Source organism: Ranitomeya imitator, chromosome 4, assembly GCF_032444005.1.
Source record: "Ranitomeya imitator isolate aRanImi1 chromosome 4, aRanImi1.pri, whole genome shotgun sequence".
In the NCBI taxonomy this organism is placed as follows: Eukaryota; Metazoa; Chordata; class Amphibia; order Anura; family Dendrobatidae; genus Ranitomeya; species Ranitomeya imitator.
This window is the reverse complement of record NC_091285.1, coordinates 379,223,454-379,248,708: the sequence shown is the minus strand read 5'-3', so window position 1 is coordinate 379,248,708 and position 25,255 is coordinate 379,223,454. Positions and strand designations below refer to the sequence as shown.

Sequence of the window (25,255 nt, the reverse complement as noted above, 5' to 3'; positions counted from 1 at the left end):
ATCGTATCAACATGGTGATGAAAAGCCCGATGTTACCATTATACCATAGTAAATGTATCACTAAGGCTCCTTTCACATGTCCGTATCTCCGGTACATGTGGTGACAGTTTTCACACGTACCAGAGACACGTACACCCACTCAAGTGAATGGGTCTATGCACGTCAGTGTGTTTCCATGAACCATGTGTCCGTAGGCAAAACATACTGACATGTCCGTCTTTTTCAGCACAGACAGTAAAACGTCAAGCACACGGAGAACACATTTTGATGTCCTCGGTGGGACATGAACGGCCGCTGGGGAAGAAGCGATACAGTAAGCACTGTTCCCCGGTGGCAGGTGCTGAAGACGGTTCTCATTCTCCCCTACTCTGCCGGCGACCAGAGGAAAATGATGATATAGGACAACAACACGTTTTCTGGAGGGCATCACAAAATACATACGGGGATACACCCGAGGTCAATAAGAAACATTCATAATTAATACATAGAAAAAGCTAAAGACCACAACAAGGATCACCACGAAATACAAAAGGTTTTATTAAGTACACAACAGATAAATACCAATAAAAACATTTAGAAAGTCATAGACATGACATGTAAACTACCCAAGCAGCTTGTAATAAAGCCTAAAGGTACCGTCACACTCAGCGACGCTGCAGCGATATAGACAACGAGCCGATCGCTGGAGCGTCGATGTTTAGGTCGCTGTAGAGACGTCAAACACAGCAACTCCAGAACGATGCAGGAGCGATCCAGTGACGTAACGGCGACTCACTTATCGTTCTCGCTGTTTGTAAGCTCCATGTAAAACATTAGTGGCATCGTTGCTTTTGATGTCAAACATGACGATACACGCCGACCTGACGACCAAATAAAGTTCTGGACTTCTAGCTCCGACCAGCGATGGCACAGCGGGATCCAGATCGCTGCTGCGTGTCAAACACAACGAGATCGCTATCCAGGACGCTGCAACGTCACGGATCGTTGTCGTTCTCGTTGCAAAGTTGCTGAGTGTGACGGTACCTTAAGGCTGTCCCTCAACAGGCCATAATAGGCAGACATAACAAAGGTTTTTAACAAGGTATCATTGCGTATCATACAAAATACACTATCCCATGAGACTTATATTACATATCCATAAGTATAAATACAGAAAATCATTTAGAAATACAACAGTATAATACTGCCTAGATCCTCTTACTGGACAGTGTAGCAAAATAGATTAGTATAAACCAGATTGAAACGCCCCAAAAGAACCAGCAATACAGGTCTACCCTAAAAGTGCAGACCCTACTCTCCATATGAGGGAACAAATGGTCCCAATATCATACGGGTGTGAAAGTAAATCAAGGGCAAAAGATAGATAAGTACTAAGCCTCGATAATTAGAGGTGGCGACACGCGTCAGGCATCTACACAGGCTCCCCTCAACTCCTTTAGGCCGTACCAATTTTGTCTCGCCGGGTCTGTATAGCGTTTCCAGCACCTCTAAATATCGAGGCTTAGTATTTTTCTATCTTTTGCCCTTGATTCACTTTCACACCCGTATGATATTGGGAGCATTTGTTCCCTCATATGGAGAGTAGGGTCATCACTATTAGCGTAGACCTGTATTGCTGGTTCTTTGGTTATCAAGGATAGAGGGGTCCCCATGCTGTTTTTTTAATTAAATAATTTAAAAAAAAAACAGTGTGGGGTCCCCCCATTTTTGACAACCAGCCTTGCTAAAGCTCACAGCTGGGAGCTGCTATTCTCAGACTCTGAAGAGGCCATTTATATAGCCACCCCCAGCCTAAAAACCGCGGCCCGCAGCCGCTCAGAAAAGGCACATCTATTAGATGCGCCTTTTCTGGTGCTTTGCCCGACTCTTCCCACTTGCCCTGTAGCGGTGGCAACAGGGGTAATATTTGTGGGGTTGATGTCACCTTTCAGGTAAAACCAATGTCCTTCAAAAGTACAACTCATCCCACAAAAAAATAAGCCCTCACATGCATATTGACGGAAAAATAAAAAAGTTATGGCTCTGGGAAGGAGGGAAGCGAAAAACGAAAAAAGCTCCGGCGGTTAATATAACACATCATTCTCCTCTGCTTGCCGGCAGAGCAGGGGAGAATGATGAGAGCCGGCTTCAGCACCAGCCACTGGGGAACAGCGATTACTGTAGCACTTCTTCCCCGACGGCTGTCCATGTGCTACTCATGCGGCACACGTAACACACACCGATATCTCTGCTACCGTTTTTTCAGGTACCGGAAATATACAGACTGTGAAACCGGCCTTAAACAGCTGGTCAGGGAAATTGAGGAGTCGGCGCTTTGGCTCACCAACTCCACAGCCCTGGTACCAAGCTCTGATGACAGGGCACCATACACATAATGGGGGAACCCAGCCATACGTGTATAAGGGAGTGCCCCTGCTGCAAATGTTAGGGAGACCATTCTCCCACAGCAAATGTTAGGGAGACCAGGCCCACTTCTGCAAATGTTAGGGAGACGAGGCCCCTACAGTAAATGTTAGGGAGACGAGGCTCCTACAGCAAATGTTAGGGAGACGAGGCCCCCTGCAGCAAATGTTAGGGAGACGAGGCCCCTACAGTAAATGTTAGGGAGATTAGGCCCCTACAGCAAATGTTAGGGAGAAGAGGCTCCTACAGCAAATGTTAGGGAGACGAGGCCCCTACAGCAAATGTTAGGGAGACGAGGCCCCTTGCAGCAAATGTTAGGGAGAAGAGGCTCCTACAGCAAATGTTAGTTGACGAGGCCCCTACAGCAAATGTTAGTTGATGAGGCCCCTACAGCAAATGTTAGGGAGACGAGGCCCCTACAGCAAATGTTAGGGAGACGAGGCCCCTACAGCAAATGTTAGGGAGACGAGGCCCCTACAGCAAATGTTAGGGAGACGAGGACCCTACAGCAAATGTTAGGGAGACGAGGACCCTACAGCAAATGTTAGGGAGACGAGGACCCTACAGCAAATGTTAGGGAGACGAGGACCCTACAGCAAATGTTAGGGAGACGAGGCCCCTACAGCAAATGTTAGGGAGAAGAGGCTCCTACAGCAAATGTTAGGGAGACGAGGCCCCCTGCAGCAAATGTTAGGGAGACGAGGACCCTACAGCAAATGTTAGGGAGACGAGGACCCTACAGCAAATGTTAGGGAGACGAGGACCCTACAGCAAATGTTAGGGAGACGAGGACCCTACAGCAAATGTTAGGGAGACGAGGCCCCTACAGCAAATGTTAGGGAGAAGAGGCCCCTACAGCAAATGTTAGGGAGACGAGGCCCATACAGCAAATGTTAGGGAGACGAGGCCCGTTGCAGCAAATGTTAGGGAGAAGAGGCTCCTACAGCAAATGTTAGTTGACGAGGCCCCTACAGCAAATGTTAGGGAGACGAGGCCCCCTGCAGCAAATGTTAGTTGACGAGGCCCCTACAGCAAATGTTAGGGAGACGAGGCCCCCTGCAGCAAATGTTAGTTGACGAGGCCCCTGCAGCAAATGTTAGTTGACGAGGCCCCTACAGCAAATGTTAGGGAGACGAGGCCCCCTGCAGCAAATGTTAGTTGACGAGGCCCCTACAGCAAATGTTAGTTGACGAGGCCCCTACAGCAAATGTTAGGGAGACGAGGCCCCTACAGCAAATGTTAGGGAGACGAGGCCCCTACAGCAAATGTTAGGGAGACGAGGCCCCTACAGCAAATGTTAGGGAGACGAGGCCCCTACAGCAAATGTTAGGGAGACGAGGCCCCTACAGCAAATGTTAGGGAGACGAGGCCCCTACAGCAAATGTTAGGGAGACGAGGCCCCTACAGCAAATGTTAGGGAGACGAGACCCCTACAGCAAATGTTAGGGCGACGAGGCCCCTACAGCAAATGTTAGTTGACGAGGCCCCTACAGCAAATGTTAGGGAGACGAGGCCCCTAAAGCAAATGTTAGGGAGACGAGGCCCCTACAGCAAATGTTAGGGAGACGAGGCCCCTACAGTAAAATGTTAGGGAGACGAGGCCCCTACAGCAAATGTTAGGGCGACGAGGCCCCTACAGCAAATGTTAGTTGACGAGGCCCCTACAGCAAATGTTAGGGAGACGAGGCCCCTACAGCAAATGTTAGGGAGACGAGGCCCCTACAGCAAATGTTAGGGAGACGAGGCCCCTACAGCAAATGTTAGGGAGACGAGGCCCCTACAGCAAATGTTAGGGAGACGAGGCCCCTACAGCAAATGTTAGGGAGACGAGGCCCCTACAGCAAATGTTAGTTGACGAGGCCCCTACAGCAAATGTTAGGGAGACGAGGCCCCTACAGCAAATGTTAGGGAGACGAGGCCCCTACAGCAAATGTTAGTTGACGAGGCCCCTACGGCAAATGTTAGGGAGACGAGGCCCCTACAGCAAATGTTAGGGAGACGAGGCCCCTACAGCAAATGTTAGGGAGACGAGGCCCCTACAGCAAATGTTAGGGAGACGAGGCCCCTACAGCAAATGTTAGGGAGACGAGGCCCCTACAGCAAATGTTAGGGAGACGAGGCCCCTACAGCAAATGTTAGGGAGACGAGGCCCCTACAGCAAATGTTAGGGAGACGAGGCCCCTACAGCAAATGTTAGGGAGACGAGGCCCCTACAGCAAATGTTAGGGAGACGAGGCCCCTACAGCAAATGTTAGGGAGACGAGGCCCCTACAGCAAATGTTAGGGAGACGAGGCCCGCTACATGGCAGGTGAACCATCTCCTGACACGTCCGATGCCTGACAGAACTCTTGTGTATTTCCTCTGTTATTACAGCCAATTGACAGCTGGGTGTTACTATTTGGGGCGTGTTCCCCCACATTGACCAATCAGCGCTGCCAGTGTTGGGATCCGCAGGGACACGCCTCTGACCAGCAGAATGGTAACACCCAATTGTCACTTTCCTGTCAGGAGGAATAGCGCAGCGCTGTGGAGGATCCGGCCCGTCCTGCACGGCACCACTGGTGGCCGGCACACACACACTACACGCAGCTGCCGCCTTCCCTCCGTGGCAGGTAGCAGCTTTCATTTCTCATGGCCGCATATACAGTGCCAGGTAGCTGTGCGGTACAGGTGAGCCGGCAGCGGGCTCCTCGGAGCTGCGCCACTACCAGCACATGGCGGCACACTGCCCGCACTGTGCCCGGACACGCTCAGATCACTGCTGTCATAGGGCCGGGCCTCATACTCACTTCCTGTTTTCAGTCCGGGCACTTAGCGAGCAGGATGGAGGCTCCGAGATACCAGGATGCAGGAACACACACAGGCGGGGGACGCAGCTCACGTGACTGCACAGGAAGGGGCGGGGCTCACTTCTCAAGGAACTCTATGGAGGGAGAGGGGAGTGCTGCGAGGGACGAGATGGCTGAGAATGAGGGGGCACCAGGAGTGTACAGCCTGTGTGCTAAAGGGGGGACCAGGAGTGTACAGCCAGGCTGTGTGCTAAAGGGGGGACCAGGAGTGTACAGCCTGTGTGCTAAAGGGGGGACCAGGAGTGTACAGCCTGTGTGCTAAAGGGGGGACCAGGAGTGTACAGCCTGTGTGCTAAAGGGGGGACCAGGAGTGTACAGCCTGTGTGCTAAAGGGGGGACCAGGAGTGTACAGCCAGGCTGTGTGCTAAAGGGGGGACCAGGAGTGTACAGCCTGTGTGCTAAAGGGGGGACCAGGGGTGTACAGCCTGTGTGCTAAAGGGGGACCAGGAGTGTACAGCCTGTGTGCTAAAGGGGGGACCAGGGGTGTACAGCCTGTGTGCTAAAGGGGGGACCAGGGGTGTACAGCCTGTGTGCTAAAGGGGGGACCAGGGGTGTACAGCCTGTGTGCTAAAGGGGGGAGCAGGAGTGTACAGCCTGTGTGCTAAAGGGGGGGACCAGGGGTGTACAGCCTGTGTGCTAAAGGGGGGAGCAGGGGTGTACAGCCTGTGTGCTAAAGGGGGGACCAGGGGTGTACAGCCTGTGTGCTAAAGGGGGGACCAGGGGTGTACAGCCTGTGTGCTAAAGGGGGGAGCAGAGGTGTACAGCCTGTGTGCTAAAGGGGGGAGCAGGGGTGTACAGCCTGTGTGCTAAAGGGGGGACCAGGAGTGTACAGCCTGTGTGCTAAAGGGGGGACCAGGAGTGTACAGCCTGTGTGCTAAAGGGGGGACCAGGAGTGTACAGCCTGTGTGCTAAAGGGGGGACCAGGGGTGTACAGCCTGTGTGCTAAAGGGGGGGACCAGGGGTGTACAGCCTGTGTGCAAAAGGGGGGACCAGGGGTGTACAGCCTGTGTGCTAAAGGGGGGGACCAGGGGTGTACAGCCTGTGTGCTAAAGGGGGGAGCAGGGGTGTACAGCCTGTGTGCTAAAGGGGGGGACCAGGGGTGTACAGCCTGTGTGCTAAACGGGGGACCAGGGGTGTACAGCCTGTGTGCTAAAGGGGACCAGGGGTGTACAGCCTGTGTGCTAAAGGGGGGACCAGGAGTGTACAGCCTGTGTGCTAAAGGGGGGACCAGGGGTGTACAGCCTGTGTGCTAAAAGGGGGGACCAGGGGTGTACAGCCTGTGTGCTAAAGGGGGGGACCAGGGGTGTACAGCCTGTGTGCTAAACGGGGGACCAGGGGTGTACAGCCTGTGTGCTAAAGGGGGGACCAGGGCTGTACAGCCTGTGTGCTGAAGGGGGGACCAGAAATGTACAGCCTGTGTGCAAAAGGGGGGGACCAGGGGTGTACAGCCTGCGTGCTAAAGGAGGGACCAGGAGTGTACAGCCTGTGTGCTAAAGGGACCAGGAGTGTACAGCCTGTGTGCTAAAAGGGGGACCAGGGGTGAATAGTCTGATACAAGGGACCAGGAGTGTACAGCCTGCATTCTAAAGGGGGGACTAGGGGTGTACAGCCTGTGTGCTAAAGGGACTAAGGGTGTACAGCCTATGTACTAAAGGGGACCAGGGGTGTATAGTCTGTGCTAAAGGGGGGACCAAGGGTGTACAGCCTGTGTACTAAAGGGGGGGACCAGGGGTGTATAGTCTGTGCTAAAGGGGGACCAGGAGTGTACAGCCTGTGTGCTAAAGGGGGGACCAGGGGTATATAGTCTGTGATAAAGGGGGGACCAGATGTGTACAGCCTGTATGCTAAAGGGGGGACCAGGGGTGTACAGCCTGTGTGCTAAAGGGACTAAGGGTGTACAGCCTTTGTGCTAAAGGGGGGACCAGGGGTGTATAGTCTTTGTGCTAAAGGGGGACCAGAAGTGTACAGCCTGTGTGCTAAAGTGGGGACCAAGGGTGTACAGACTGTGTGCTAAAGGAGGGACCAGGGGTGTACAGCCTGTGTGCTAAATGTGCAAAAGGGGGGACCAGGGGTGTATAGTCTGTGTGCTAAAGGGGGGACCAGGGGTGTACAGCCTGAACTAAGGGTGTACAGCTTGTGTGCTAAAGGGGGGACCAAGGGTGTATCGTCTGTGTGCTAAAGGTGGGATCAGGGGTGTACAACCTGTGTGCTAAAGGGGGGGGGGACTCGGGGGTGTTCAGCCTGTGTGTTAAAGGTGGTACAAGGGGGTGTATAGCCTGTGTGCTAAAGGGTTAACTGTGTGCTAAAGGGTCAACCAGGGGTGTACAGCCGGTGTTCTAAAGGGGCGACCAGGGATGTGTAGTTTGTGTGCTAAAGGAGGGACCAGGGGTGTACACCCTATATTTTAAAGGGGGGGGATTAGAGGTGTACAGCCTGTGTGCTAAAGGGGGGGACCAGGGGTGTACAGCCTGCGTGATAAAGGGGGGCCAGGGGTGTACAACCTGTGTGCTAAAGGGGGACCAGGGGTGTACAACCTGTGATAAATGGGGGACCAGGGGTGTACAGCCTGTGTGCTAAACGGGGGACCAGAGGTGTACAACCTATGTGCTAAAGGGGGGGGGGAGGCGGCGGCTCCTCAGGGGTGTACAGCCTGTGTGCTAAAGGGAGGACCAGGGGTGTACAGCCTGTGTGCTAAAGGGGGGACCAGGGGTGTACAGCCTGTGTGCTAAAGGGGAACCAGGTGTGTACAGTCTGTGCTAAAGAGGGGACCAGGGCTGTACAGCCTGTGTGCTAAAGGGGAGAGCAGGGGTGTATAGTCTGTGGTAAAGGGGGGAACGGGTGTACAGCCTGTGTGCTAAAGGGGGGACCAGGGGTGTACAGCCTGTGTGCTAAAGGGGGACCAGAGGTGTACAGCCTGTGTGCTAAAGGTGGTATAAGGGGGTGTATAGCGTGTGTGCTAAAGGGGGGACCAGGGGTGTACAACTTGTGTGCTAAAGGGGCAACCAGGGGTGTACAGCCTGTGTTCTAAAGGGGCGATCAGGGGTATGTAGTTTGTGTGTTAAAGGGGGGACCGGGGGTGTATAGCCTGTGTGCTAAAGGGGACCAGGGGTGAACAGCCTGTGTGCGCTAAAGGGGGGAGGGGCATTGTGTTATAGTGTAAGATCGCTGATCTGACACTTTGATGTGCACTGTGTCAGATCAGCGATCTGACGTGCACTTCTCCTGGCTTCCCGGCGCCTGCTCTGAGCAGGCGCATTGAAGTCACCTCCCTGCAGGACCCGGATGCCGCGGCCATCTTGGATCCGGGCCTGCTGCAGGGAGGAGGAGGTAAGAGACCCTCGCAGCAACGCGATCACATCTAGGGGTCTCAGTGAAGCCCGCAGGGAGCCCCCTCCCTGCGTGATGCTTCCCTATACCGCCGGCACACCGCGATCATGTGTGCCGGGGGTTAATATGCCAGGGCGGTCCGTGACCGCTCCTGGCACATAGTGCCGTATGTCAGCTGTAATAGTCAGCTGACACCCGGCCATGCTCCCCCTGTGAGCGCGGCCTATCGCTATGACGTACTATCCCGTCGGTGGTCATACGGGCCCACCCCACCTCGACGGGATAGTATGTCATTTGTCAGAAAGGGGTTAAGGTCTATTTCATAGAAAGAGACAAATGGCAGAGGACACAGCAACAATGTAAAAAAAAAAAAGTGCTAATTGTCCTGTGCAAGGAACAGTGATATAAACAAAGAAGAAAAACGCTGCACAGAAGAGATATGTAGTGCACACCAAGTAATAAACAATATAGCGTTTTTGTATCAAACTTTGACAGATGCTTTAACCCCTTAACGACCGCCGTTACGCCGATCTCATGAATTGTAGCTTGTGACTTTCTGCCAGCTTGGTGCATTAGCTCCAGGTCTAGCAAACAGGTATGAAGAGCATATCTCAAAATGGTAAATTTTGCGAGTATCTCTGCACAGAAGAGGAGATCTGGATGCACATATACTGGTCTTAGGGGTTTAGAGATGATTTAGGTATGGTACGCTGGAGGATGATACTATCTGTCAGAGGATGTTCTCGAAGCTGGATGTGACAGCGTGTTGGGAGTGCTTGTTCCGAGAGTACTGAATGGGGGTACTGTGGGAACCCCTGGATCTCAGTGTACTGCTTTGGAATGATTTCTGTGGAAAAGCTTTGGAATTCAATATACCTGTAATGCAGGCATTGGTTGACACTACTCTGAGGGGGCAGGAGCAGGATGTTGCTTGCGATCCCCTCTCGGAGCTGAATGTGGCTCACGACTCTCTCTCAGTGCTGAATATGGCTCTCGAGGTCAAAAAGGTTGAGGACCGCTGGCTTCAACTCTACAATGAGGTGCGCGTGACACAAAGTACAGGTGCTTATTTAGGCTACGTTCACATTTGCGTTGTGTGCTGCGTCGGCGACACAACGCACGCAAAAACGCAGCAAAACGCTGCGTTTTGTGACGCATGCGTTCATTTTTTATAGCGCAAAAAAAATGCAACAAGCAGCGTCCTCTGCGCCCTGACGCTTGCGCCCAAAAAACGCATGCGTCACCAAACGCAACAAAACGCATGTCCATGCGCCCCCCATGTTAAATATAGGGGCGCATGCGTTGCCGCGGTTGCGCCCGACGCACCGCAAATGTGAACATAGCCTAACAATGATTTTAATGCGTATCACTGCTGTATGGTAGCTTTGTCATGGGTATATTATTGTGATAATCTGATATTTTTTTCTAATGTACTTTAACCCCTTCTTGACATGCGCCGTATGCAAACTGCTCTTCGGGAGCTGTGTTCCTGCAAAGAGAAGTATATGTACTGCATCGCGATCGGGTGCGGGTGTCAGCTATGTCTGAAAGCTGACACCCTGCAGCAACGATCGTGGAAGTTTAATCCCTCTGATGCCGCTATCAACATCGACGAGCATCACAGAAGGAGTGAGCTCTATATGTGCTTCCATCGACACAATGCGATGTGCCGATGGTGACCCCGGGCCGCAAGATAAGATAAGGACTTATACACACTGGTGATCAAGAATAGAGTAGTCCCCACTCTGGTTTTTAAAATTATTGAAATTAAAAAAATGGTGTGAGGTCCCCCCTGTTGTGGATTCTGTTTTTGGGCTCCCTCTGGTGGTTACAGATGGTACTGGGTGACTTGTGTTCTCTGCGGTCTATGGTGTCCACCTGTTCTATCAGGATATGGGAGTTTCCTATTTAACCTGGCTTTCTTGTCATTTCCTCGCCGGCTATCAATGTAATCAGTGTGTCTTTTTACCTCTGCTTCCCGCTTCTGTATTCTTCAGGACAAGCTAAGTTTTTGATTTTCCTGTTCCACGTTTTGCTTAATTTTTGTCTTAGCCCAGCTTGCAGATATGTGATTCCTTTTTGCTGGTTGCTCTAGTGGGCTGATATTACTCCTCATGTTCCATGAGTTGGAACATGAGTTCAAGTAATTTCAGGATGGTTTTTTGTAGGGTTTTTCGCTGACCGCGCAGTTCACTTTTGTATCCTCTGTTAGTTCTTCGGCTGGCGCGAGACGTCTAGGAATCATCGTAGGCACGTTCCCCGGCTACAGCTAGTTGTGTGTTGAGGTTCAGTATCGCGGTCAGCTCAGTTTCCATCACCCTAGAGCTTGTTTTGTTTTTTTGTGCTTGTCCTTTTGTGATCCCCTGCCATTGGGATCATGACGGTATAGCCGGCCAAAAAGTGGTAATCGTATTGGCTGAAGTAGGAGGAAAAGTAGTCTGAGGAAGTTTTTTTTTTTTTTTTCCCCTCAGAGTTTGCTGCATAGCCTTAATTGCAGCCTGGCTGCGTCTTACCTCCTCTTAATCCTTGAATGGCTCTGACCTCAGCTGTTTATCATGGACGTCCAGAGTTTGGCTTCCAGCCTGAATAATCTTGCTGCTAAGGTTCAAAATATACAAGATTTTGTTGTACATGCTCCTATGTCTGAACCTAGAATTCCTATCCCAGAGTTTTTTTCTGGAGATAGATCTAGTTTTCTGAATTTTAGGAACAATTGCAAGTTGTTTCTTTCTTTGAAATCTCGCTCTTCTGGAGACCCTGCTCAGCAAGTCAAGATTGTTATATCTTTCCTGCGGGGTGACCCTCAGAATTGGGCATTTGCATTGGCACCAGGGGATCCTGCGTTGCTCAATGTGGATGCGTTTTTTCTGGCATTGGGTTTGCTCTATGAGGAACCTAACCTAGAGATTCAGGCTGAAAAAGCTTTATTAGCTCTCTCTCAGGGGCAAGATGAAGCAGAAATATATTGTCAGAAATTTCGGAAATGGTCGGTGCTTACTCAGTGGAATGAGTGCGCCCTGGCTGCAAGATTCAGAGATGGCCTTTCTGAGGCCATTAAAGATGTCATGGTGGGGTTCCCTGCGCCTACAGGTCTGAATGAGTCTATGACTATGGCTATTCAGATTGATCGGCGTTTACGGGAGCGCAAACCTGTGCAGCATTTGGCGGTGTCTTCTGAACAGGCACCTGAGACAATGCAATGTGATAGAATTCAGTCCAGAAGTGAACGGCAAAACTATAGGCGGAAAAATGGGTTGTGTTTTTATTGTGGTGATTCAGCTCATGTTATATCAGCATGCTCTAAACGCACAAAAAAGGTTGATAAGTCTGTTGCCATTAGTACTTTACAGTCTAAGTTCATTCTGTCTGTGACTCTGATTTGTTCATTATCAGCCATTTCCGTCGATGCCTATGTGGATTCAGGCGCTGCCCTGAGTCTTATGGATTGGTCATTTGCCAACCGCTGTGGGTTTAGTCTGGAGCCTCTGGAAGTCCCCATTCCTTTGAAAGGAATTGACTCTACACCTTTGGCTATGAATAAACCTCAGTACTGGACACAAGTGACCATGCGTATGACTCCCGTTCATCAGGAGGTGATTCGCTTCCTGGTACTGTATAATTTACATGATGTCTTAGTGCTTGGTCTGCCATGGTTACAAACTCATAACCCAGTCTTGGACTGGAAAACGATGTCTGTGTTAAGCTGGGGATGTCAGGGGGTTCATGATGATGCACCTCCGATTTCTATCGCTTCATCTACTCCTTCTGAGGTTCCGGTATTTTTGTCTGATTATCGGGATGTTTTTGAGGAGCCTAAGCTCAATTCGCTTCCTCCTCACAGGGATTGTGATTGTGCTATAGATTTGATTCCTGGCAGTAAATTTCCTAAAGGTCGTTTGTTCAATCTGTCAGTGCCAGAGCATACTGCTATGCGGGATTATGTTAAGGAGTCCTTGGAAAAGGGATATATCCGTCCATCTTCGTCCCCTTTGGGAGCAGGTTTTTTTTTTGTGGCCAAAAAAGATGGTTCCTTGAGGCCTTGTATAGATTACCGTCTTTTGAATAAGATTACAGTTAAATATCAGCATCCTTTGCCATTGTTGACTGATTTGTTCGCTCGCATTAAGGGGGCTAAATGGTTCACTAAGATTGATCTTCGGGGTGCGTATAATCTTGTGCGGATAAAGCAGGGTGATGAGTGGAAAACCGCATTTAATACGCCTGAGGGCCATTTTGAGTATTTGGTGATGCCTTTTGGACTTTCTAATGCTCCTTCTGTCTTCCAGTCCTTTATGCACGATATTTTCCGTGAATATCTGGATAAATTTATGATTGTGTATTTGGATGATGTTTTGGTTTTTTCGGATGACTGGGAGTCCCATGTTCAGCAGGTCAGGAAGGTGTTTCAGGTCCTGCGGGCCAATTCTTTGTTTGTAAAAGGTTCAAAGTGTCTCTTTGGAGTCCAGAAGATTTCTTTTTTGGGGTATATTTTTTCCCCTTCTACTATTGAGATGGATCCCGTCAAGGTTCAAGCTATTTGTGACTGGACGCAGCCTACATCTCTTAAGAGTCTACAGAAGTTCTTGGGCTTTGCTAATTTTTATCGTCGTTTCATAACTAATTTTTCTAGTGTTGTTAAGCCTTTGACGGATTTGACAAAGAAGGGTGCTGATGTTGCTGATTGGTCTCCTGCGGCTGTGGAGGCCTTTCAGGAACTTAAGCGCCGGTTTTCTTCTGCTCCTGTGTTGCGTCAGCCAGATGTTTCGCTTCCTTTTCAGGTTGAGGTTGATGCTTCCGAGATTGGAGCGGGGGCGGTTTTGTCACAGAGAAGCTCCGATTGCTCAGTGATGAAGCCATGTGCGTTCTTTTCTAGAAAGTTTTCGCCCACTGAGCGGAATTATGATGTTGGTAATCGGGAGCTTTTGGCCATGAAGTGGGCATTTGAGGAGTGGCGTCATTGGCTTGAGGATGCTAGACATCGTGTGGTGGTCTTGACTGATCACAAAAATCTGATGTACCTTGAGTCTGCCAAGCGTCTGAATCCTAGACAGGCTCGTTGGTCACTGTTTTTCTCCCGTTTCGATTTTGTGGTTTCATACCTGCCAGGTTCAAAGAATGTGAAGGCGGATGCTCTTTCTAGGAGTTTTGTGCCTGACTCCCCTGGAAATTCTGAGCCCACTGGTATCCTTAGGGATGGGGTGATTTTGTCGGCTGTCTCCCCAGACTTGCGACGTGCTTTGCAGGAGTTTCAGGCGGATAAACCTGATCGTTGTCCGCCTGAGAGACTGTTTGTTCCGGATAATTGGACCAGTAGAGTCATCTTCGAGGTCCATTCTTCTGCGTTGGCAGGTCATCCTGGAATGTTTGGTAATAGAGACTTGGTGGCCAGGTCTTTTTGGTGGCCATCCTTGTCGAGGGATGTGCGTTCTTTTGTGCAGTCTTGTGGAGTTTGCGCTCGGGCTAAGCCTTGCTGTTCTCGGGCCAGTGGATTGTTGTCACCTTTGCCTATCCCGAAGAGGCCTTGGACGCACATTTCCATGGACTTTATTTCGGATCTCCCTGTCTCTCAAAAAATGTCCGTCATCTGGGTTGTGTGTGACCGCTTTTCTAAGATGGTTCATCTGGTACCCTTGCCTAAGTTACCTTCCTCCTCTGAGTTGGTCCCTCTGTTTTTTCAGAACGTGGTTCGTTTGCATGGGATTCCGGAGAACATCGTTTCTGACAGGGGATCCCAGTTTGTGTCTAGATTTTGGCGGACGTTCTGTGCTAAGATGGGCATTGATTTGTCCTTTTCGTCTGCATTCCATCCTCAGACGAATGGCCAGACGGAACGAACTAATCAGACCTTGGAAACTTATTTAAGGTGTTTTGTTTCTGCTGATCAAGATGACTGGGTTACCTTTTTGCCGCTTGCCGAATTTGCCCTTAATAATCGGGCTAGTTCTGCTACCTTGGTTTCTCCTTTCTTTTGTAATTCGGGGTTTCATCCTCGTTTTTCCTCTGGTCAGGTGGAGCCTTCTGATTGTCCTGGAGTGGACATGGTGGTGGATAGGTTGCATCAGATTTGGAGTCATGTGGTGGACAATTTGAAGTTGTCCCAGGAGAGGGCTCAGCAGTTTGCTAATCGCCGTCGCCGCGTGGGTCCTCGACTTCGTGTTGGGGACTTGGTGTGGTTGTCTTCTCGTTTTGTTCCTATGAAGGTCTCTTCTCCTAAGTTCAAGCCTCGGTTCATCGGTCCCTATAGGATCTTGGAAATTCTTAACCCTGTGTCGTTTCGTTTGGATCTCCCGGCATAGTTTGCTATTCATAATGTGTTCCATCGGTCGTTGTTGCGGAGGTATGAGGTACCTGTTGTTCCTTCGCTTGAGCCTCCTGCTCCGGTGCTGGTGGAGGGAGAATTGGAGTATGTTGTGGAGAAGATCTTGGATTCTCGTGTTTCCAGACGGAGACTCCAGTATTTGGTCAAGTGGAAGGGTTATGGTCAGGAGGATAATTCTTGGGTGGTTGCCTCTGATGTTCATGCTGCTGATTTGGTCCGTGCATTTCATAGGGCTCATCCTGGTCGCCCTGGTGGTTCTCGTGAGGGTTCGGTGACCCCTCCTCAAGGGGGGGGTACTGTTGTGGATTCTGTTTTTGGGCTCCCTCTGGTGGTTACAGATGGTACTGGGTGACTTGTGTTCTCTGCGGTCTATGGTGTCCACCTGTTCTATCAGGATATGGGAGTTTCCTATTTAACCTGGCTTTCTTGTCATTTCCTCGCCGGCTATCAATGTAATCAGTGTGTCTTGTTACCTCTGCTTCCCGCTTCTGTATTCTTCAGGACAAGCTAAGTTTTTGATTTTCCTGTTCCACGTTTTGCTTAATTTTTGTCTTAGTCCAGCTTGCAGATATGTGATTCCTTTTTGCTGGTTGCTCTAGTGGGCTGATATTACTCCTCATGTTCCATGAGTTGGAACATGAGTTCAAGTAATTTCAGGATGGTTTTTTGTAGGGTTTTTCGCTGACCGCGCAGTTCACTTTTGTATCCTCTGCTATCTAGCTTTAGCGGGCCTCATTTTGCTAAATCTGTTTTCATAACTACGTATGTGCTTTCCTCTCATTTCACCGTCATTACATGTGGGGGGCTGCTATTTCTGTGGGGTGTTTCTCTGGAGGCAAGAGAGGTCTGTGTTTCTTCTAATAGGGAAAGTTAGTTCTTCGGCTGGCGCGAGACGTCTAGGAATCATCGTAGGCACGTTCCCCGGCTACAGCTAGTTGTGTGTTGAGGTTCAGTATCGCGGTCAGCTCAGTTTCCATCACCCTAGAGCTTGTTTTGTTTTTTGTGCTTGTCCTTTGTGATCCTCTGCCATTGGGATCATGACACCCCCCGTTTTTTGACAACCAGCCAAGCTAAAGTTGACAGCTGGTATTCTCAAGACTGGTAAGGGGCCATGGATATTGCCCCCACCCCCCAGCCTACAAATAGCAGCCCACAGCTGCCCAAAAATGGCACATCTATTAGATGTGCCAATTCTGGCACTTTACTCGGTTCTTCCCACTTACTCTGTGGCAGTGGCAAGTGGGGTTAATGTCACCTTTGTATTGTCCGGTGCCATCATGAAGCCCATGAGTTAGTAATGGATAGGTGTCTATTAGTGATGAGCGAATATACTCGTTACTCGAGATTTCTCGAGCACGCTCGGGGGTCCTCCGAGTATTTTTTAGTGCTCGGAGATTTCGTTTTTCTTGCCGCAAGCTGAATTATTTACATCTGTTAGCCAGCATAAATACATGTGGGGGTTGCCTGGTTGCTATGGGGTCCCGAGCATGCTCGAGAAATTTCGAGTAACGAGTATATTCGCTCATCACTAGTGTCTATATACACCTATCCATTAGTAATCCTATAGTTATATTGTATATAAACAAAAAAACAGAATAAGGTCCTTATTTGAAATAAAAACAAAACACTTTTCCTTTTGTATTTAAAAATAACAAACACAGTTATACTCGCTTAACGCCCATTTCATTGAAGCCCTCCTCTCCTTTAATAAAACAAAAATGAAAACAACCACATCCCTCACCTGTCCGTCGTTCTGTCCCATCTGCCGTAATTCATTATCTGGGGATAAACCGTTTTCAACCTCTACGGTACCAAGATGCGTCCGTCCATGTTGAAAACCAATGTGACCAGTGATGACATTATCAACGGTACTGCCACTGAGACTATGTTTCCATCAGGGCCCCTGAACTGCGGTGATCTCAGCGCCATGAGAAAAAGTAAGTTCACTGCAGTTCATGCTCAGTGACTTCACCACAGTTCAGCCTGGTGAAAGTAAAGCCTGTGAGGGTTGCAGCCCCCAGGTTTCCGTTTTGCCTGGCTGGTTATCAAAACTACAGGGGAACCCAACTTAATTTTTTTATTTATTTATAGCAGCAACTGATGAATATTCCCACCTGCTCTCGCTGTTAACAGTTGAATACAACTCTCAACATTGATGTGAGCTGTCCTCACTTCAGCGCCGGGGAACAGCGCGAACAGTACTGAACAGACTCCTTTAAAGGGCCACTGTCACCCCCTCCAGCCGTTATAAACTAAAAGAGCCACCTTGTGCAGAAGTAATGCTGCATTCTAACAAGGTGGCTCTTTTAGTTTTTGGTGCATTTATTCCCAAAATAAAGCATTTAATAACTTCTCCAAAATACCTGTCATTAGCCAGGGAGGCAGGTCTTAACCCCCCTGCTTGAAACGCCACACTGCCGTCACTCAAATCTTCAGGGGAGCCGGGCGCCGCCCCCTCCACGCTGTTTTCCCATGAAATCCGGCGCCTGCGCTGTTTAGTACTGGCTGGTGCAGGCGCAGTGAGCTCTGGCCGTCTGACGTCACATCCAGTCTTGCAGACTGCGCCTGCACCAGGCGCCCCCGAAGATTTGAGTGACGGCAGTGTGGCGTTTCTAGCAGGGGGGTTAAGACCTGCCTCCCTGGCTAAAGACAGGCATTTTGGAGAAATTATAAAACACTTTATTTTGGGAATAAATGCACCAAAAACTAAAAGAGCCACCTTGTTAGAAAGCAGCATTACTGCTGCACAAGGTGGCTCTTTTAGTTTATAACGGCTGGAGGGGGTGACAGTCGCCCTTTAATGAATCTAACTTAGACTATACTCACATCATCGCCCATTCCTTGGTCTCCTGTAACAGAACAGTAACATTCCTAGGCGCCGATACGTGTCACACAGATGACACTCGAATGTCATCCATGTGTCATCAGTGTGCATGTGTGCTGCTACTGATAACAGACGTCTGAAAGAGCCCTTCAATCATTTAACGAACTTTGGCTGACTTTTCCAATTTTTAGAGGAAAAGCTTGGGAATCCGAACATGAATCCGAATGTGCAACGTTCGTGCTGAATTTGAGATTGGCGATCATTTTCCGAACAAATTCGCTCATCTCTACTGTCAAGTTGCTCCTAAAGAATTGGAGAGCAGAGCAGAGTGTGAATTACCTACAAGAGGGAAAGTGTGCTGAGTAAAGGAAAGATCACAAAGGGAGTAAAGTAAATAATGAAATACCAAACAATAAAGAAAATACTGTTAACAAATATCTTCTGTTTATCTCTAGAAAGTAGGCAGTATAAGTGCAAATTGTAGCTAGGAAGGAAAAAATGAAAACTCTCATCTGAAATTTCACAGACTGGCTCCAAACATCAACAGAATGTCAGAACATCCAAATGAATCTATGACCACCAGGCAATGCCAGCAGGTGCACAGAATATAAAGCCGCACCCAAAAGGTGATAGGCAGACAAATAAAAACACCTGTATTTAGACATCCTGCAGCCAGAATAGCAGAACCCAAACACCCAGAGGAAAGGTGTGACCATTGTGGCTTGGCGGAAAGAGAAGCCGACCACAGAAACAGAAGTTCAAGCGATAGAATTATGGAGCATTACGATAGGTCCCTAAAGATGCAGGTTTTGTACATTTCGGAAAAAAAAGAAAAATTGCTTCTAAACTTTTAACCCTTCTAACATCCCAAATGATGTCCGAAAATAAAATGATGTTCAAAAAAATGATTCAGTTGTAAAGTAGACATATCGGAAATGTTATTGATTCTTTTCTGCATATTTTCAAAAGCTGTCGGGTTCAGTTATGAAATGAGCCATTTCTTAATTATTTTGACCTCCTGAATTCAAATCTGACATTGAAAATGTTTAAATGGCTCTTGTTTCTAGGATATCACAGTTTTCCTTTTACTGCTACATATAATTAATGCATTGACATTTCAGTACTTTGAAACATTATTTTAAAAAATATAAAGATGCATAATATTTTATGCCACTTTTCTGATATTTATTCAGAAGAAACTTTGCAACAATTCAAATAATTAAAACATGTATAAACACTATTGCGAATTATAAAAAATTACAGAAATTGAACTACAATATTAGGTCCTCATTTAGTGGCAACTCTTTTTTGCTTGTCTCTTGTACTCCTTCATCGGATCAGCTCTCACAATTGTCCAACAGTAATTTACAAGCATTCATGGATTCTATTTTCAATTATATTTTTTTTCCATACATACAGTTTCTTGGTGAAATCTCTCACCGTGCTGGTCTCTCACTGCCCCGCAGTTTGGTGGTAAAAAAGATTAGATGCAAATGTAAGAAATGAATCTTTGAGGTCATGTTACATCCAAGATACTTATATGGTTTGAGATTTTTCACCAACTCTTTATAGTTATCTGCTGTTGAGTTTCCCCCAAAATTAATTAACACTAATGCAAATCCTACCCATGCAGCCTTTTCCATGGCCTTTACAAAGTTTTTCATTAGATCCAACTTCATTTTCAATGTTAGTAACAAAATCTTATGTGGGTCAACAAGTGCTAGATGCAGGACTTTTCTACTCCTTGGCCGAAGTGAATGTCAGAGGCCAGTCTTTTTTAAATGTAGTGATATTCTCTTGCACGACAATCAAATAAGAGGGCAACCACCTTTAAGTCACCACAGATGGACCACAAATGTTGGTCATAGTTCAGGCACCTCATCAGCTGTTTTATGTTGTCATAGGTTTCTTTCATGTGGACTGCATAACCAACTGGAATTGAAGCTATCGCATTGCCATGTTGCAGCAAGATGGGTTTTAGGCTTGTTTTGGATGAACCTCCATTCCTCTGGATTATGATTTATCTTCAGAGCTTCTATTGAACTGTTGATTTTGTTGCATGCAACAAGACCGCCCTCCATGAAGAAGTATTGGACAAGATCTTTCTCATGGTTGTGGAACAAAGAAATCCGAACATTGTCCTTTAGGAGATTCCTCTGCTGTAGCCTGAAACCTAAGAGCTCAGCGGCCTTAAGGTACCTTCACACTGAAATATATCGCTAGCGATCCGTGACGTTGCAGCGTCCTGGCTAGCGATATCGTTCAGTTTGACAGGCAGCAGCGATCAGGATCCTGCTGTGATGTCGTTGGTCGTTGCAGAAAGTCCAGAACTTTATTTCGTCGCTGGACCTCCTGCAGACATCGCTGAATCGGCGTGTGTGACACCGATTCAGCGATGTCTTCACTGGTAACCAGGGTAAACATCGGGTTACTAAGCGCATGGCCGCGCTTAGTAACCCGATGTTTACCCTGGTTACCAGCGTAAAAGTAAAAAAAACAAACACTACATACTTACCTTCCGCTGTCTGTCCCCGGCGCTGTGATTCTCTGCACTGGCTGTGAGCGCCGGCCAGCCGGAAAGCACAGCGGTGACGTCACCGCTCTGCTTTCCGGCCGCTGTGCTCACAGTCAGTGCAGGAAAGCACAGCGCCGAGGACAGACAGCGGAAGGTAAGTATGTAGTGTTTGTTTTTTTTACTTTTACAATGGTAACCAGGGTAAACATTGGGTTACTAAGCGCAGCCCTGTGCTTAGTAACCCGATGTTTACCCTGGTTACCGGCATCGTTGGTCGCTGGAGAGCTGTCTGTGTGACAGCTCTCCAGCGACCAAACAGCGACGCTGCAGCGATCGACATCGTTGTCGGTATCACTGCAGCGTCGCTGAGTGTGAAGGTACCTTTACACTTGGGCAGATCAAAATCTCTAACAAGATTGTTCAGTTCATTTTGTATTATAAGGTGTGGTTCAATTGAGGTTGCTAACGGAAAGTCTGAGTCGTGAGAGGAAGATGATTCATGACACCAAGCGCCTTCTTCTACCTCACTTGCCTCTACTGAAAATATTTTTGGTGCTTTTGGAACGTGCAGTTCTTCTGTATGTGATATTTGGCGTATTGCAGATAGAATGTTTGGATATTGTAAAGGCCCACTTGCTCTTCCTTGAAACTCCTTTCCTAATGGGAAAGCCAAAATACAGGTTGTCAGCTTTCCTTATCATGGTAGTCAAGTTTCGTCTTTGTGACACAAAAGTTACTTCTCTGCTTTATTAATGCAAGAACGAGTCATATCTGAAAAAAGCATGCCACACCACAGGGCATTAAAGTCTTTTTTTTTTACATCTTTTTGTGCTGTTTCCCTTTTTGTTTACTGAAAAACCATATAGAAACATGTCAATATACGAACATAGTAAACAAAGAAGTCCTAAAACTGTATACCTTACACAGAGAGCATTTCTAAAAGTAATTAGGATTACGTCATCGGACCTGAGTTGGCGTTTGATTGGTCACCCTAAGATTATAGAATGCTTAAGGCTAATTAGACTAAGTGAGTGATGTTATAGACTAGCTACTAACAATGCAATAATATTGATTAAATAATACACAGTTTTTTCTATAAGCTTGCATGAAAGGTGTCTGAGTAATTACAACCTTTACATCTTGAAAATTAGAGCCAATCAGCAAATTTAAGCATCTCATTCATCTTCAGCAATACAAAATTAGTTATGTTCACCTGTCTTCGGTTCTCAACCAATTTGGCTTTAGAGCAGTGTTATTTTATACAGCATGACTAACTAGTTTAAAGGGTTGTCCACTACTAGAACAACCACTTCTTCAACCAAATGTATGGCTTCGATAAAATAAAGAAACCTATACTCACCTCCCGTGCTGGCGCCGTTTCAGTAGTGTCAACACTTGCGGTCCCGGAGCTTGGGTGCGGTGGAATGACGTGTAGTGCCCAGCTCCCAATCAGCGCTGGCATCACTGTCCCCACCTTCGTGCAGAGAAAGTCAGAGATCAGCTACAACCCTGGCTTCCTCTTCATGTTCAATCCATTCCAGAGCTGGAATGGCGCCAGCATAGGAGGTGAGTATATATTTTTTATTTTATTGGGGATAAACATTTAGTTCAAGAAGGGGTTGTCAAAGAAGTGGACAACCCTTTATAGATATAAAGATTGAAAGTTTGAAAATTGAGGTTTTTTTCAAAATTTTTGTGAAAATTCCAGTATTTTCACAATTAAGCGCAAAACACATTGAACTAAATTTACCACTAATAAAGTACAATGTGTCACGAAAAACGATCTAAAAAACACTCAGACATGTTAAAGCGTTCCAGAGTTATTACCGCCTAAAGTGACACTGGTCAGATTTGAAGAAAATTGGCCTTTTCATTAAGGCAAAATTTGGCTTGGTCACTAAGGGATTAAGTAGTCTTGTTAAATGAGGCATACTGATTTAATCCTTTTTATAATGTGTCACTGTTCCTACAAACGCTGCACAGCTTATCGTCACGCTTGGCGCTGATTTACATACAAAATAATTGAAAGAGACTTTTTAGTAAACTTCATTCTGCATTCAGTTTTTCCAGTTTTCTATTTGGTGTGATATATAAAACCTTTTTAAAAAATTGTGGATGACTGTGCATGTGCAGCTGACCTAAACACAAGCTTATGGAAGATAAGAAAATGCCTAATGAGAGTCTATGACAGCGGTATCACACCAAACTGGAGAGAGTTCACAAAATTGTAGCCTCATTCCACATATGGAGTGTGACCAATAGGTAACTGGAAATAAGAAGCAACACCTGACGCCGAGCATCAATGAAAGCAAGGCTGTGAAAAGCACCCAGAAACCCTCTCCCATTGTTTTCAATTAGAATTTTGCCATTTAAATGCATTTGGGGATCTTTTCAATGTGGTCCTCAAACCTTGTCTTAAAGAAGATTTTTCTGTTATGGATTCCACCTGGAAACCTTGGTGGGAGGCTACACATTAATTAGCCCCATTTAATGAGATTAATCTGTGTGAAGACACGCATAATTCCAAAGTTCGAATCCTCGAATCAGTCTCGATGTCTGCCACAGATACCATTGAAACTGATTTTTCCAATATACAGAAAACCTGTGGGCCTGATTCATCAGTGTTTGTCAGAAAACTGGCGTAAAACACTTTGAAAAGTCACAAAATATTTCTGCAACTCAGTTATGCAAAAATTTTGCAACTTTTGGCATCTTCACTTCAGTTTCAGGCAGCTCCGCCAAAATGCTGGAAGCTAAGGGGAGACAGAACGGGGCGTGGTAACATCTGCTCGCTAAAGTCATCAATAGTGGCAGTGTTTTTTTCACTATAGAAATGCTACTCCAATATCTAACTGAAGTGGTCTTTTATGGCGAGGCTCAAGGAAACACACACCACTGAGAGGTTGTGCCAAATTCATGAATTGGTGTACACCGCCTATTAAATTCGACACATACTACTCCAAAAGCCTCGTCACTAAGACTGGCATGTAAAGTCTTAGTGAACTGCATTCTATATGGGCCTGATTCTTGAAATAGTTTGTGTAAGAATGCTGTTGGGAAATTTCCAAATGTTGCAACGTTTTTGCACAACACATAGCTGCTCAAAAATGTTGTGACTTAGCATTTTTCCACCAGCTCTGTCAACTTTTTGAAATGTGGACACAGCTTAGCAGAAAGTGTTGTGGTCTTGGAAGGCAAAATAAATTCATTGTAATGTATACCATAAAAGTGATGTAAATTATAGCAGCAATGTTATAGAAGATATTTGTCCCTGAGATGCACAAGCAGACTGTATTATAACTTGCATACAAATGCCAGTCAGGAGGAATTGGCCATATGCTAAACATATGCTAAAAGTGCGCTCTATAACTTGTGCCCATATAAACTGACAAAGTAACTAAAGTGTACCGACATAAAGCATCTAAGATATGGAGGCTGTAATTACCCCCAAAGTAGATGATATAGATAGATAATATTTGAGGAGGAGAGAGAGAATTTAGTTTACCCCCAAAGAAATTGGCTAAACAGTGGTAAAATGCATAAGATAAATGCACCAATGAATACATGGATGAATGAGACTGGAATACAATCATATTTAAAATGCCAAAGTTTTCTTGTATTGAGGGGTAATAGTATCCCAATATATGTCCACCATACTCATGTAGTCACCATAAGGTGAAACAAAGGGTCAAATAGGATACTCACCCATAATTGTATCCTCCCTCTGGAATGGCGCCAGTCCGACTCACATTTATGCTTAAGCCTTAAGGTACCGTCACACTTAGCGACGCTGCAGCGATACCGACAACGATCCAGATCGCTGCAGCGTCGCTGGAGAGCTGTCACACAGACCGCTCTCCAGCGACCAACGATGCCGGTAACCAGGGTAAACATCGGGTAACTAAGCGCAGGGCCGCGCTTAGTAACCCGATGTTTACCCTGGTTACCATCTTAAAAGTAAAAAAAACAAACACTACATACTTACCTACAGCCGTCTGTCCTCCAGCGCTGTGCTCTGCACTCCTCCTGTACTGTCTGTGTGAGCACAGCGGCCGGAAAGCAGAGCGGTGACGTCACCGCTCTGCTTTCCGGCTGACCGACGCTCACAGCCAGTACAGGAGGAGAGCAGAGCACAGCGCTGGAGGACAGACGGCTGTAGGTAAGTATGTAGTGTTTGTTTTTTTTACTTTTAGGATGGTAACCAGGGTAAACATCGGGTTACTAAGCGCGGCCCTGCGCTTAGTTACCCGATGTTTACCCTGGTTACCAGTGAAGACATCGCTGAATCGGTGTCACACACGCCGATTCAGCGATGTCTGCGGGGAGTCCAGCGACGAAACAAAGTTCTGGACTTTCTTCCCCGACCAGCGACAGCACAGCAGGGGCCTGATCGCTGCTGCCTGTCACACTGGACGATATCGCTAGCCAGGACGCTGCAACGTCCCGGATCGCTAGCGATATCGTCTAGTGTGACGGTACCTTTAGTCATAAACGAACATACCCTAACTGACAGCAGTTAGTAAAACTAGTATTATCTCACTGACATTACCAGCTGAATTACAGGCTTTAGTTTGGACCTGTCACCAGAAAAAAACGCTATTAAGATGGCCGGCACCCGCACTTAGCTGAACTTTGCTGGGAACTTTATTCCCCCTGTAGTATTCTATATTCAGTTTTGGGGGTGGCACCAGCGCGGGTTCAGTCACTGCTCTGAGTATAAAAGCAGCAGCTGTAACCGTACCCTGGGCTGGCTGTCAGAGCCGAGAGCATGGTTACAGCTGCCACTCTGTATACTCAGAGCGGTGACTGAACTCGTTCTGGCAGCGCCCCATGGCTGAAACTGGAACTCTGCCAAAGAGAACAAAGTTAATTTTCTCCAATCTCCTCCATGACCGCACCACAGGAGGTTGCCTCCCCATCCTAATTAGGGACATGAAACCCAAAGAGGTTAAATAGCCCTTCTCCAGCATCTAGCCTCAGTTTTGTTCCTGTCCCTAAGGGCATGAAGAGGTTACTT

General features: G+C 47.4%; 1 protein-coding gene across 3 annotated transcripts in view; it reads right to left on the bottom strand.

The window, feature by feature from the left end:
- Nucleotides 1–5,287, bottom strand: part of DMTF1 (cyclin D binding myb like transcription factor 1) — a 49,941-nt gene extending 44,654 nt beyond the window's left edge. For 2 of the 3 annotated variants that reach the window (XR_011320752.1, XM_069765168.1), the window contains exon 1: nucleotides 5,194–5,287. The gene's annotated coding sequence lies outside the window, so the exon portion shown is untranslated. The remainder of the gene's footprint in view (nucleotides 1–5,193) is intronic. The other variant, XR_011320751.1, reaches the window with a different exon arrangement.
- Between the last annotated feature and the right edge of the window lie 19,968 nt (nucleotides 5,288–25,255).